Source organism: Echinops telfairi, unplaced genomic scaffold (assembly GCF_000313985.2).
Source record: "Echinops telfairi isolate 266 unplaced genomic scaffold, ASM31398v2 ScPeMD7_1713;HRSCAF=2227, whole genome shotgun sequence".
NCBI classification, from domain to species: Eukaryota; Metazoa; Chordata; class Mammalia; order Afrosoricida; family Tenrecidae; genus Echinops; species Echinops telfairi.
In genome coordinates, this window is record NW_022105611.1 from 443,747 (window position 1) to 453,732 (window position 9,986).

General features: G+C 51.9%; 1 long non-coding RNA gene across 1 annotated transcript in view; it reads left to right on the forward strand.

Annotated features, from left to right (window-relative positions):
* The window catches only part of LOC123522047, a 64,504-nt gene extending 57,285 nt beyond the window's left edge, over window positions 1-7,219 (forward strand). The window contains exon 3 of the long non-coding RNA XR_006680347.1: window positions 6,472-7,219. This is a non-coding gene — a long non-coding RNA (uncharacterized LOC123522047). The remainder of the gene's footprint in view (window positions 1-6,471) is intronic.
* The last annotated feature ends 2,767 nt before the right edge of the window (window positions 7,220-9,986 follow it).

The following is a 9,986-nucleotide window of genomic DNA, read 5'->3' on the forward strand; positions in this document are numbered from 1 at the left end:
ATCGGTGCTACACTGCACCCTGACTGGCTCATCTCTCCTTGTGACCCTTCTGTGAGGGGATGTCCAGTTGCCTACAGATGGACTTTGGGTCTCCACTCTGCACTCCCCCTCATTCTCAATGATGTGATTTTTTGTTCTGGGACTTTGATGGCCCTTTGTTTACAGTGGTGGTGACATTAGGTACTTAGAACTTAGTGTGTTCCAGGCACTGTTCTCACAGGTTGGTGCAGTAATTCATTTTCAGGAGAGCAATCCGGGAGGCACAGAGGGTCATCAGCTTGCCCCAGATCACAGGGCCGATAAAGGGCAGAACTAGAGTTTCTCCCCAGGCCCTCTGCCCCGGGAGACCCCTCTGTGCTCCATGTATGGAACAGGACCGCAGAATGGGTGCCGAGGCACTGGCTCTAGTCTGTACTCCCAGCATCTCCTGGCCTAAGCAGATTGTTGCCACTCCCTCCAAAACGGCTCTCCGTTGCCGGGACCCACATGTGGTCAGTCAAATCGAATCATTGGCTCCCTTATCCCTAAAAAAGAAGTTTACGTGGCTTCTAAGACACCGCTTGAATGCTCCCCCCTATGACTCTCAGGAGGCCCTGCCCCAGGGACTTTGTACCTGCTGTGCCCCCCTGCCTAGGTCTTTCTGGGAGGTACACGGCTCGCTGTCCCATGAAGAATTCTGGGTTGGTTGCTCTGTTCCATTCCTCCACTCTTGGTTTCTCCCACAGCTCAGAACATCATCTGACCCACAAGCTCGTCTCTGTTTATTATCAGGCTTCCACATTCCCCATAAACCACCCAAGGGCACCAGTTGGCCTGTCTTGTTCATAGTTGTATCCTGACATGTCTCCTGATACCAAATAAAACCAAAAAAATTGAATGGATGGATGCTGCCGAGATGGATGTTTTAAAATCTTTGTTCTACACGTAGAGTCACTGAATCTCTTTAGAAAGTTACTTTCCCAGGGCTACAGACTCGGGGGTGCCAGGACCTGGGCTGGGATCCTAACATGAGTGTAATCGCTCTGTCAGACCTGCTTTCCTTGTTCAACCAGGACAGTCACCTGTAAGGTGAAGCTTAGCGGGAGGAGGAGACCGGGAACAGTGCCCAGGAAAGCACTCTGGAAACCCCAGTGTGCTGAAGAGCGGAGCGGAGGCTTCCTGATTGTACCGGGAGCCCCGTGTGTTAGGTCTGTGTTACTCGGGAGCTGCCACAGGATCTGTATGATAGCCCTTGGTTTCTAGGCCTTCTGCTCCCGTAAAGAGTTGCCACGTTGGAAGCCCACAGGGGCAGTTCTACCCGGTCCTGTAGGGTTGCTGTGAGTCAGTATTGACTCAGTGGCTGTGAGCTTGGTTTGGATTGGGAAGGAGTCCTGGTAGTGTAGGGAAGCTTCCCTTGGCCGCCTGGACCTCTCTTTTCTTATCAGTCTTCAAAACACACCTGCCCAATCAATAGCTGGTGGGTAACTCTGATCATGAGCAGGTAGCAAGGTAACAAGACAAGTGTTGGGGGAATTCTATCATTCTTGGACTACATGGTGTTAAAAATAAAATAGGTGCTGACTGCTTACCATGAAAGGTGGGTAGTTAGACTCCTGGGAAGAAAACTGTGCCCACCTGCTTCTGTAAAGCTCTCAGCCTTGAAGACCCTCTGAAGGGCAGTTCTCCTCGGCACCGCGAGTCAGAACCAACGGCTGCTGATTTCAGGCAGGCCTAATGTGGGTCTCGCTACTGGACAGACCTCCCTGGATAGCAAGTGACTGCCTGTAGACTAGTGAGCACTGCTCTGGTCTCATGTACTAGGTATGCTAGATGATCAGCCTTTCTAATTCTCTCCTTAGCTCTACTAAGTAGGTGGTCATATCCTATGCTACACATAAGGGCTTCCGTTCTTTGCCCAAGGTTGCCTAACTAGATTTGGCAAAACCAAACCAGACTCACTGCCATCGATTCGATGCTGATTCAGAGTGACCCTGTAGCACAGGGTAGAACTGCCCCTGTGCGTTTCCCTAAGTGTAATTCCTTACACAAGTAGAAACCCTCGTCTTTCTCCCGAGGAGCAGCTGGTGGTTTTGAAATGCTGACCATGCAGTTAGCAGCCCAACGCGTAACCTCCTGAGCCACGTGGACTCTTGTCCATAGTACACCTAAATAAGAAAAAGACTGGAACGCTATCATCAAAGGAATTTGAACTTGAATTCTGCCTGAAAGACGGGGCCCCACCACCATCTCCTCTGGGCAGGTGTTCACCCACGCTCTCGAAGAGCCCGCTAGAATGTTCCAGTGCTGACCAGTTGCCGTGGGTTTGCATTGGTGGGGGTGGGGGTGGGGCGGAGCAGTGGGGGAGGGGGCGTCTTATTAGAATCCGGCGGAACCCCAGCATTTGTGACGTCTTTGGTTTCCCTGGTGAGGGAAGCTGGAGGCAGCAGGCTGGCCGGGTGGCAGCCACAGTCTGAAAGCTGCAAGTGGACTGGTGGCTTCAGCTTCTCTTCTGCCCGGACCTGCTGGTTGGTAAGAAGCCAGGCCCCTGGGCGGGGTGCAGTAGCCCCTAAGTGAGTACCAGCCAGGCAGGAGGATGTGGGTGTGGAGTGGCCGCAAGGAAGATGGTGGCAGGAGACTCCTCGTGGGAATCCTAAATTTCGGTCAAGGCTCTTCTCCCGGGTGAGATTCTGAGACCCACCAGAGCCGGCTCGAGGGCAAAGAGATGGAAACGTGCCAGGGGGACCTAAGGACAGGAACCTCCGTAGAGCTGTGTCCTGTGGGGACTGGTCTATAAAGAACAAGTCTGCTCTCGTCATCTCCTCTTCCCCTGATGACTTCCTCTGCTCCGTCCTGCCCGTGGCCTCCCCGGCCCTCACGTCTTCGGATTGCTCAACGTGAGCGTCCCTTCTGTTTCTCACTGGAGATTCTTGAGAGAGAGGCCGAGTGGCTGAGCTTCCCTCCTTGAGGCAGGCTGCGCGCTTCCATGGATGGAGGCTGGGTAAAGTCAGCGATGGCTCAGAGTCCAGCTGACCCTGGCAGTTCAAGCCAGCTCAGAGCTGGAGGTGGGCGTGGATGTTAGAGAGTAACTTATATAAAAACATCAGCTATAAGGGCTCTTGTTTTTTTCTATCAGGTTTACTTACCCATCATCTAAAGGGCATATTTTGGGCCTCCTCGTAATTCAAACCTGGCCTCCAACACTGTAGACTTTAAGTTTACGGAGGCTGTTTCTCATTTCACTGAAAAAAAATAGAAGCTGCTAGTTCCCACCACTGAATACAGGCAGACCTCCTGCTCTGCCCTGCCTCCCATTGAATTTGAAGTCGTGCCTTTGCTTCTTTGAAAGGTTGCTCTTACCAGCAAACGCAGCTTCCCTTCTCAGCAGTCAGAGTTTTCTCCCATTCTGTCATACCCTCAGGCATCCTCTCGTTTCTTTCGCTGGATGAGGGCAGCCCCCCTCCCTGCAAGTCTCCATTGCCCCACATTCTCATCCAGCAGCACTCCAAACCCCTTCTCCCTCCTCGTGCTAAGCACTCCTCGTTGCAAAGCATTTATCGCAGGTGAGCACACATGAAGAGGCCTGAGCAGAGTGTGCACCCGCCGTGCGTATGCTGCCCTTCAGCGAGCATGTCCCCCAGAACTCTCTGAATGAAAGAAGCAGAGTGTTCTGTCACAAGCTCTCCACCTTTTGGTAGACACGTCCTAATCTGCGGACTCTCTGTGGCACTGGGCTGGAGCTCACCTCTCATGCACTGCCTTCGCTCCACGTGGCTCCGTTCAGTAGGGGCTGCTTCATCTTCATCGTCATTGTCTCTGACAGTGCTTTGACGCGTTGGCCTCCTTCGTGACTCCCGGTCCCCATGGCTCCCTATGCGATGGTTTTCCTTCCTCACTTGCTACTTCCCCCATCACCGCGCTTGCTTTTCTTCCCCAGCTGGTCTCTGACTTGGCGCCACATGGCCGTTGGGTGCTTTCCCTGGCTGCCATGCCCCTAGTGATCCCACCCAGTCCAGGAGCACCGCCTTCAAATACACTTCTGTAGCCCAGAGCGAGCTCTGCACTAATGGATTCACGTTTCCTCTTCAACATTCCACAATCATGGCTACTAAGCATCCTCACACGTACGTAGGTTGAAATTGAGCTATTAATTTTCTCTCTCAAATCCGTTCTCCCTTATCTTGTGAGTCAGTATCACCCTCATCTACCCAGTTGCTTGACCCCCACCGTGGTTTCATCCTTGAATTTCCTCTTCTCTGCGCTCGCCATCAGATCTGTTAATGTTACCCCTAAAATCTTCAAGGATAAACCAACAAAGTATTGCTACTAGGCTCCCAGTTCATAGATGCATGGGCTTATTCCAAACAGATCACGTGGAAGCATATCCCTGCGATCAGTGGAAGGCTGCATAGGAGTTCTCTCAGTCATACATTTGTCTTGGCCTGTTTGGGTGCCTTGGTGTTTGTTTTTTAAGCCCAATCAAAACGTTGACTTCTGAGTTCATCTACTGAGCCAGGCCAGTTCAAGGCAGAGAGGTCAGCTCATGCTGTAGGGGGATTTATTTGGGGGACTCCAAAGGGCTAATCTGGATAGATTTTTGTTAAAAGACCAAGGACAATCTTGGGCTTATTATGAACTCCCCCTCCCCCCATGACAGTGCACCTCCTTCAATGGTAGCGAAGGCTCTCCAATGACAATTTCATTGGGAATACTTACTCCATTTAATCTACAGACCTGATCTTTCGATTTTGTTTTGTTCCCCAAACTCAAAGAATGGTGAAAAGGAATGTGAGGCGAGTGAGTGAGTCCCTTGGGATGCCAGGCTGCCATTGTGTTGCGGTCTAAATGAAAGAATGTAGATTTCTCCAGGGAAGGGATAGAGAGATGGGGACACCATGTAGACCTAGTGGGAGGATGTGTCAAAATACAATAGCTTCATATTTTGATATTTCTTGTTCAATAAAGGACTCTATGGCTTGGTATCAATACTTTTTGCCTGGCCATCCGTGTGTGCCTCTGCCCCCTCTACACACACACACACACACACACAATGTCACTACTTGTTCCTTTTCATCAGTGGGATTTTGCCCAGTTGTCACCTCAGAGCTGGCTTTTCTCACCAGCCCTGCCTTACAGGAGGGTAAGCGGCTGTGGTTTAGGCCCACTTTGCAGCTGAGTAAAAGGAGAGAGGCCACGCAGTATAGCAGCTCATGAAGAACCCAGCATTCAAACGGGCATGTTTGTCCTTTACGTCCTGACTAGATCTGTACCATCCTTGGCAATTTGAGGCTTTCCCCCCAGCCTCCAGGAACTTCTGAACGCATCTTACAAATGCCCGTATTAGGGAGGCTGGTGCCTCAGAATGTCTGGTGCACATCTGTGGGAGGAAACTGCTAACCGCTGGAGCAGCCGGCTACAAGTCCAGGCCTGGTGCTGGCCGTCTGTGCCAGTGGGGCGGTTCTGACTCACAGTGACCTGAGGTACCATCCGCACCATCATGAGCCTATTGTTTAAGGAAGTAGAAATGGGTAATTTTTAAAAGCCAAAAAGCATCTGAATATTCGCCTAACACGGAGCTGCTCCGATGTGAATCCATCAATATCTGCATTTGAGTGACCTTGTGTGTCCACAGCCCTACCACCCTGATTGCGCCCCGTCTCATCTGAATAGCAGTGTGCCATTCCAGTGTCATGATGTTAACCTCACCCACCCATAAGAAACTGCCTGATCATGGAAGGATCCAAAGAGCAGTGGCAGGAGGTGGCTAGCTGACAGCCAGCTGGCCCCACTTGTGGGGGTCTTATGCACAACAGAAGGTAATGTCACCTGACCGTGGGCCACCTCCATGATCAATTGTGGACTGGACCTTCATGAGCTACAGCATTTTCCATGGCCTTCCTACTCGTTGTCTTGACCCTCCACTGAAAACCTGTTGGCCTTCCAATGGTCTCCTCTCCAAACCTCAAGCCTCACAGACAAATCGGTGGTGACAGCACATAGGGTGTGTTGACTGATAATTAGAATGATGTCTCCCACCTGGAAGGTCGAATCCTGCTAGTGAACCACGCTGCCCTCAGGGCGCACACAGTCCTCCTAGCTAGGTCTTGCCCAGCTGCCTCTGGGAGCCGAGGCGGTGGCCCGATCTCCTCCCAGCCCCTGTCCACTGTGGCAGTCATGAAGGGCTAACTTGTCCCCATGGCCTGCCAGTGATCCCACGGATTCAGAACCTCGTAAGGTCTGCTTTTCACACCCCCGTGGTCTCATAACCAACAGGAAACTCACTGCCGTTGAGGCGATGCCAACTCATAGCGATCTTATAGGACAGGGTAGATCTGCCCCATGGGTTTCCGGGACTTGGGGCTAGAAAGCCCCGTCTTCCACCTGCCTTTGCCCTGTAGTTGCTGGTGTTTTCCTAAGATCACATTTGCCTTTTTTAACCTCATGATGATTCTGAGTCTGGTTGGAGCCTGACCGCGCTGCTGCTTCTCTCAACAGGACGTTCGGTCTAGAGCCGAGGGCCCGCTCTTCAGAACTCCTCTGGACGCACCGTCCTAGCCTCCCGCAAGGCAAGATGCGGCAGCTCAAAGGGAAGCCCAAGAAGGAGACGTCCAAGGACAAGAAGGAGCGGAAGCAGGCCATGCAGGAGGCCCGGCAGCAGATCACCACGGTGGTGCTGCCCACGCTGGCCGTGGTCGTGCTGCTGATCGTGGTGTTTGTGTACGTGGCCACGCGCCCCCCCACCACCGAGTGAGCCCCCGGGACTCGCCTGCAAGGAGAGGCGGCGAGGGCCGGGGGAAGCAAGCGCAAGCAAATGGCTCTCGTATTCAGGGGTTTCCAAGATGCCGAGCTCCCAGCAGGAGCTCCCTGTCTTCTCTGGTCTTTGACTTGATTAAAGTTTCTCCACTTTTCTTGGGAGGGAATAGGGAACGTTTTATCAGTGAACGTGCCATACACCTTAGGGTCCACTCCATGTGCCTTTCCGGGTTCAGAGCAGTGTGGGGGTGTCTTCTTCTCACGGGAAATCGGTCTGTAGCCCCGTCCTGGCGAGCGGAGGCGTCTCGGGGTCACGAGTCAGTTGGAATCCATGCTCCCCCATCCCCGTTGTTTTGAACATGACCCTTTCCTACACGTGTTCACGAATTCCAAAGGGACTGTATTTCTCCTCTGTGCTTCATGTGATTTGAAATATGTCGACTTCAAAAGTGAAATATTTATTTTTGGAATAAAGGAGATAATCGCCTTACACTGGGTGTTCATCGTGTCTTGCCAGGAGGCGGCAGGGACGGCGGACCCAGAAAGCCAGGGAAGCGGGGGCTTGCTTATGCTACTTACTCGTCTGTAATGGACGGTTTGACACGCAACCCCGTGTGAAATTGCTCACTGCCGACCATTCAGTAAGGACAGGCAGGCCGCTGCATACCTTGTGGGGCATTCCGGCCCTGTCAGAGTTTGAAACTGTGTGAAGAGGCTTTGATTCTAAAGAGAAAGATGCTGTGGGGTTGGGAGATAAACAGATATGAATCAGAATTCTCGTGGCGGTGAAACAAGAAAAAGACGTTAAATTGCATACTACAGATCAGTAAACATGCATGATGGGCCCAGCCATACCTGGCTTGTTGGCTTATCTGACTCTGGGGTTGGCCTTGCGCCTTGGGGCTGCCCTGAGGTACTGGGAGGCCACCAGGCTCCCTTTCTCAGCCGATGCTCATCGCTTCCAGTACAATTAGGCCCCCCAGGCCCCGCCCAGATCATTTTAAGACTCAGTGTATCTTAAGAGGGGCAGAAAGGGTGTTTTAATTGGTTTGTTTCTAGCACAAAAAGAGCTCTAATTGGAATAAGACCACAAGTGCTTTTCCTACGATTTGCAAACTGCTACATCAAGGTGGCCCGGCAGGCGAAGTGCAGACTTAACTGAGAGGTTGCCAGTTGCTGGCCATCCAGTTGAGCTTTAAATGCAAAGCGGCCATTCTACAGGCGAGGTGTGGACTGCAGGCTCCTGTGGATTTTCCCCCTCTTGGGAGAAGTCGGCCCGAGTGTGTCGGCTCTCCTGTCATGGCTGATTGCTGAGTTATTAATGGGGAGAGCAGGCTGTGGCCGGTGCTCTCTGAGGACTGGAAGCAACTATGGAGAGCAGGGACTAGTGGATGCGCAGAGACCCTGGGAGGAGCAGGGCTCTGCCAGCCTCTGTGAGATCTCCTGGAGGGGGGGGGGGGGAGTGCCTTTTAGGTTTGCTTAAGTGCCAGTGGCTCTGGAAAGGGACAAACTAAAATATTTATCAAATGCAGAGGCTGCTGGATGAAAGTTTCTTTGGGGGCTCAGGTTTTCTCCCCCTTCCTTGGCCTTGTGACAACCGGCAGGGTGTGTGGGTCTCGGGATAAAGGAAGCCGAGGAGCTGCGTGTTGCGTGTTGCGGGGACAGCAGGAGAGGAGGCGTTGTGGGTGGAGCTGGGACAGGCCGCCACCCTTCCCCTTCACACTGGCCACCACCTGCCGGGCTGCAGGAGAGTTCCCCTCTTCCCAGGGCAGCGTGAGCACCACTCAGCCAGGCTGGAAGAACTGGCTCCACCCTTGTGATAACCGGGTCTACTTGTAACTCTGTGTCTACCACAGAAGTGTGGACTACTTGACCTTGCTGAGCCTCAGTTTCCCCATAAACCCAGAAGTCACTTTTATAGAAGTTGGCCATCGAGGAGAAAACAAGACTTTTCGAACAAACCTGGGTTTTTCATACAGGTTTCCCCGTGGAGTGTGCTTTTCTTTATGTTATAAAAATGTGTTTGCCTCCTGGGAGGCAAAATTGAAGGATTGAGAGGATTAAATTGAAATGATTCATTTATAAGGACAAGTCTACTGCCTGGGATAGAGTAGTTAGGCTGGAAATAATAGCTCAATAGTTTGCATGTATTACTGCATTTATTTCTTACACATCCCCTAAGGTGGGTGCAACTAGTACTCAGCTGCATAGATGATGAAACTGAGGCAGGCCAAGAAACTTGTCCAAAGTCATGCACCCGGTCAGAGGAAGAGCACGGATTCACTTATACTTAACCTATTGTAAGGACATATTACAAGCATAAACAAAAACAGAAGCATACAGTATTCCTCATGAAACCATTGACCCCTTCAGCAGACTCCAACATGGGACCACTCTTGCCCAGTGGTCTATACTGTCCCCACACCCAAACCCTACCATGTGCACGTGTGCATTGGATAGGTTTAACTAGAAACCGGACGTAGGGTTTTAGCTATGGCAGCATGACTTCAAAGGGCAGGCTTCTCATCATTCGAATCTGTTGGCTTTCCATCAGTTCTTCTCTCTGCTGCCCTACAGAAACCTTACCTACCGCCCAGGTGAGTCTGCACAAACTGCTGAGGAGCAGTCATGGAGCACAGACTGACTGGATTGAGCCCTTTTTACTGGATCCCTCACCTGCTTGACCTCTGACCTGTTGCTCCAAGGGCAGGAGGACCTTGGCCCTCAGGCCCATCAGAAAAAAAGATCTGTTCCATAGTTAAAACATTTCCATATTCTTGCTTAGATGTGGAGCATTGTGGATGACAGAAGAACAGGGGCTTCCGCCTGCTCAGAGAGTGGGCTGTGCTCGCGGGGAACACATTCCACTTGAGACGGGACAAGCATTCCGCAGGCTTAGCGAATGAACAGTGGGCCCTGAGCTAGCAGGCCTGGCAAATGTCTCAACTCTTCAGGTCAGGCTGTGTGGACTCACCTGGATTTACAGCCAGAGAGAAGACCCGGGACTTCCCGACACAGAATTGTCACCTGAGATAAATTGGAAAGAAATACGTAAGAGACCCAAGGACGAACTTAGTAGGTAACTGGAAAGCAGCCGGACCATCAGCAGAGCTGCAGTCCCCCTGCCCTTGAAAGTGCCCTTTAAAAACTCAACGCCTTCGGCAGCCAGTGTCTGCGCCCTCTGTCTCCTTGCTGAAGGGGACTTCTGTGTGTCCCTTCTCTCTAGCATGGGGGCTGGCGGCATACTTCTCTGTACT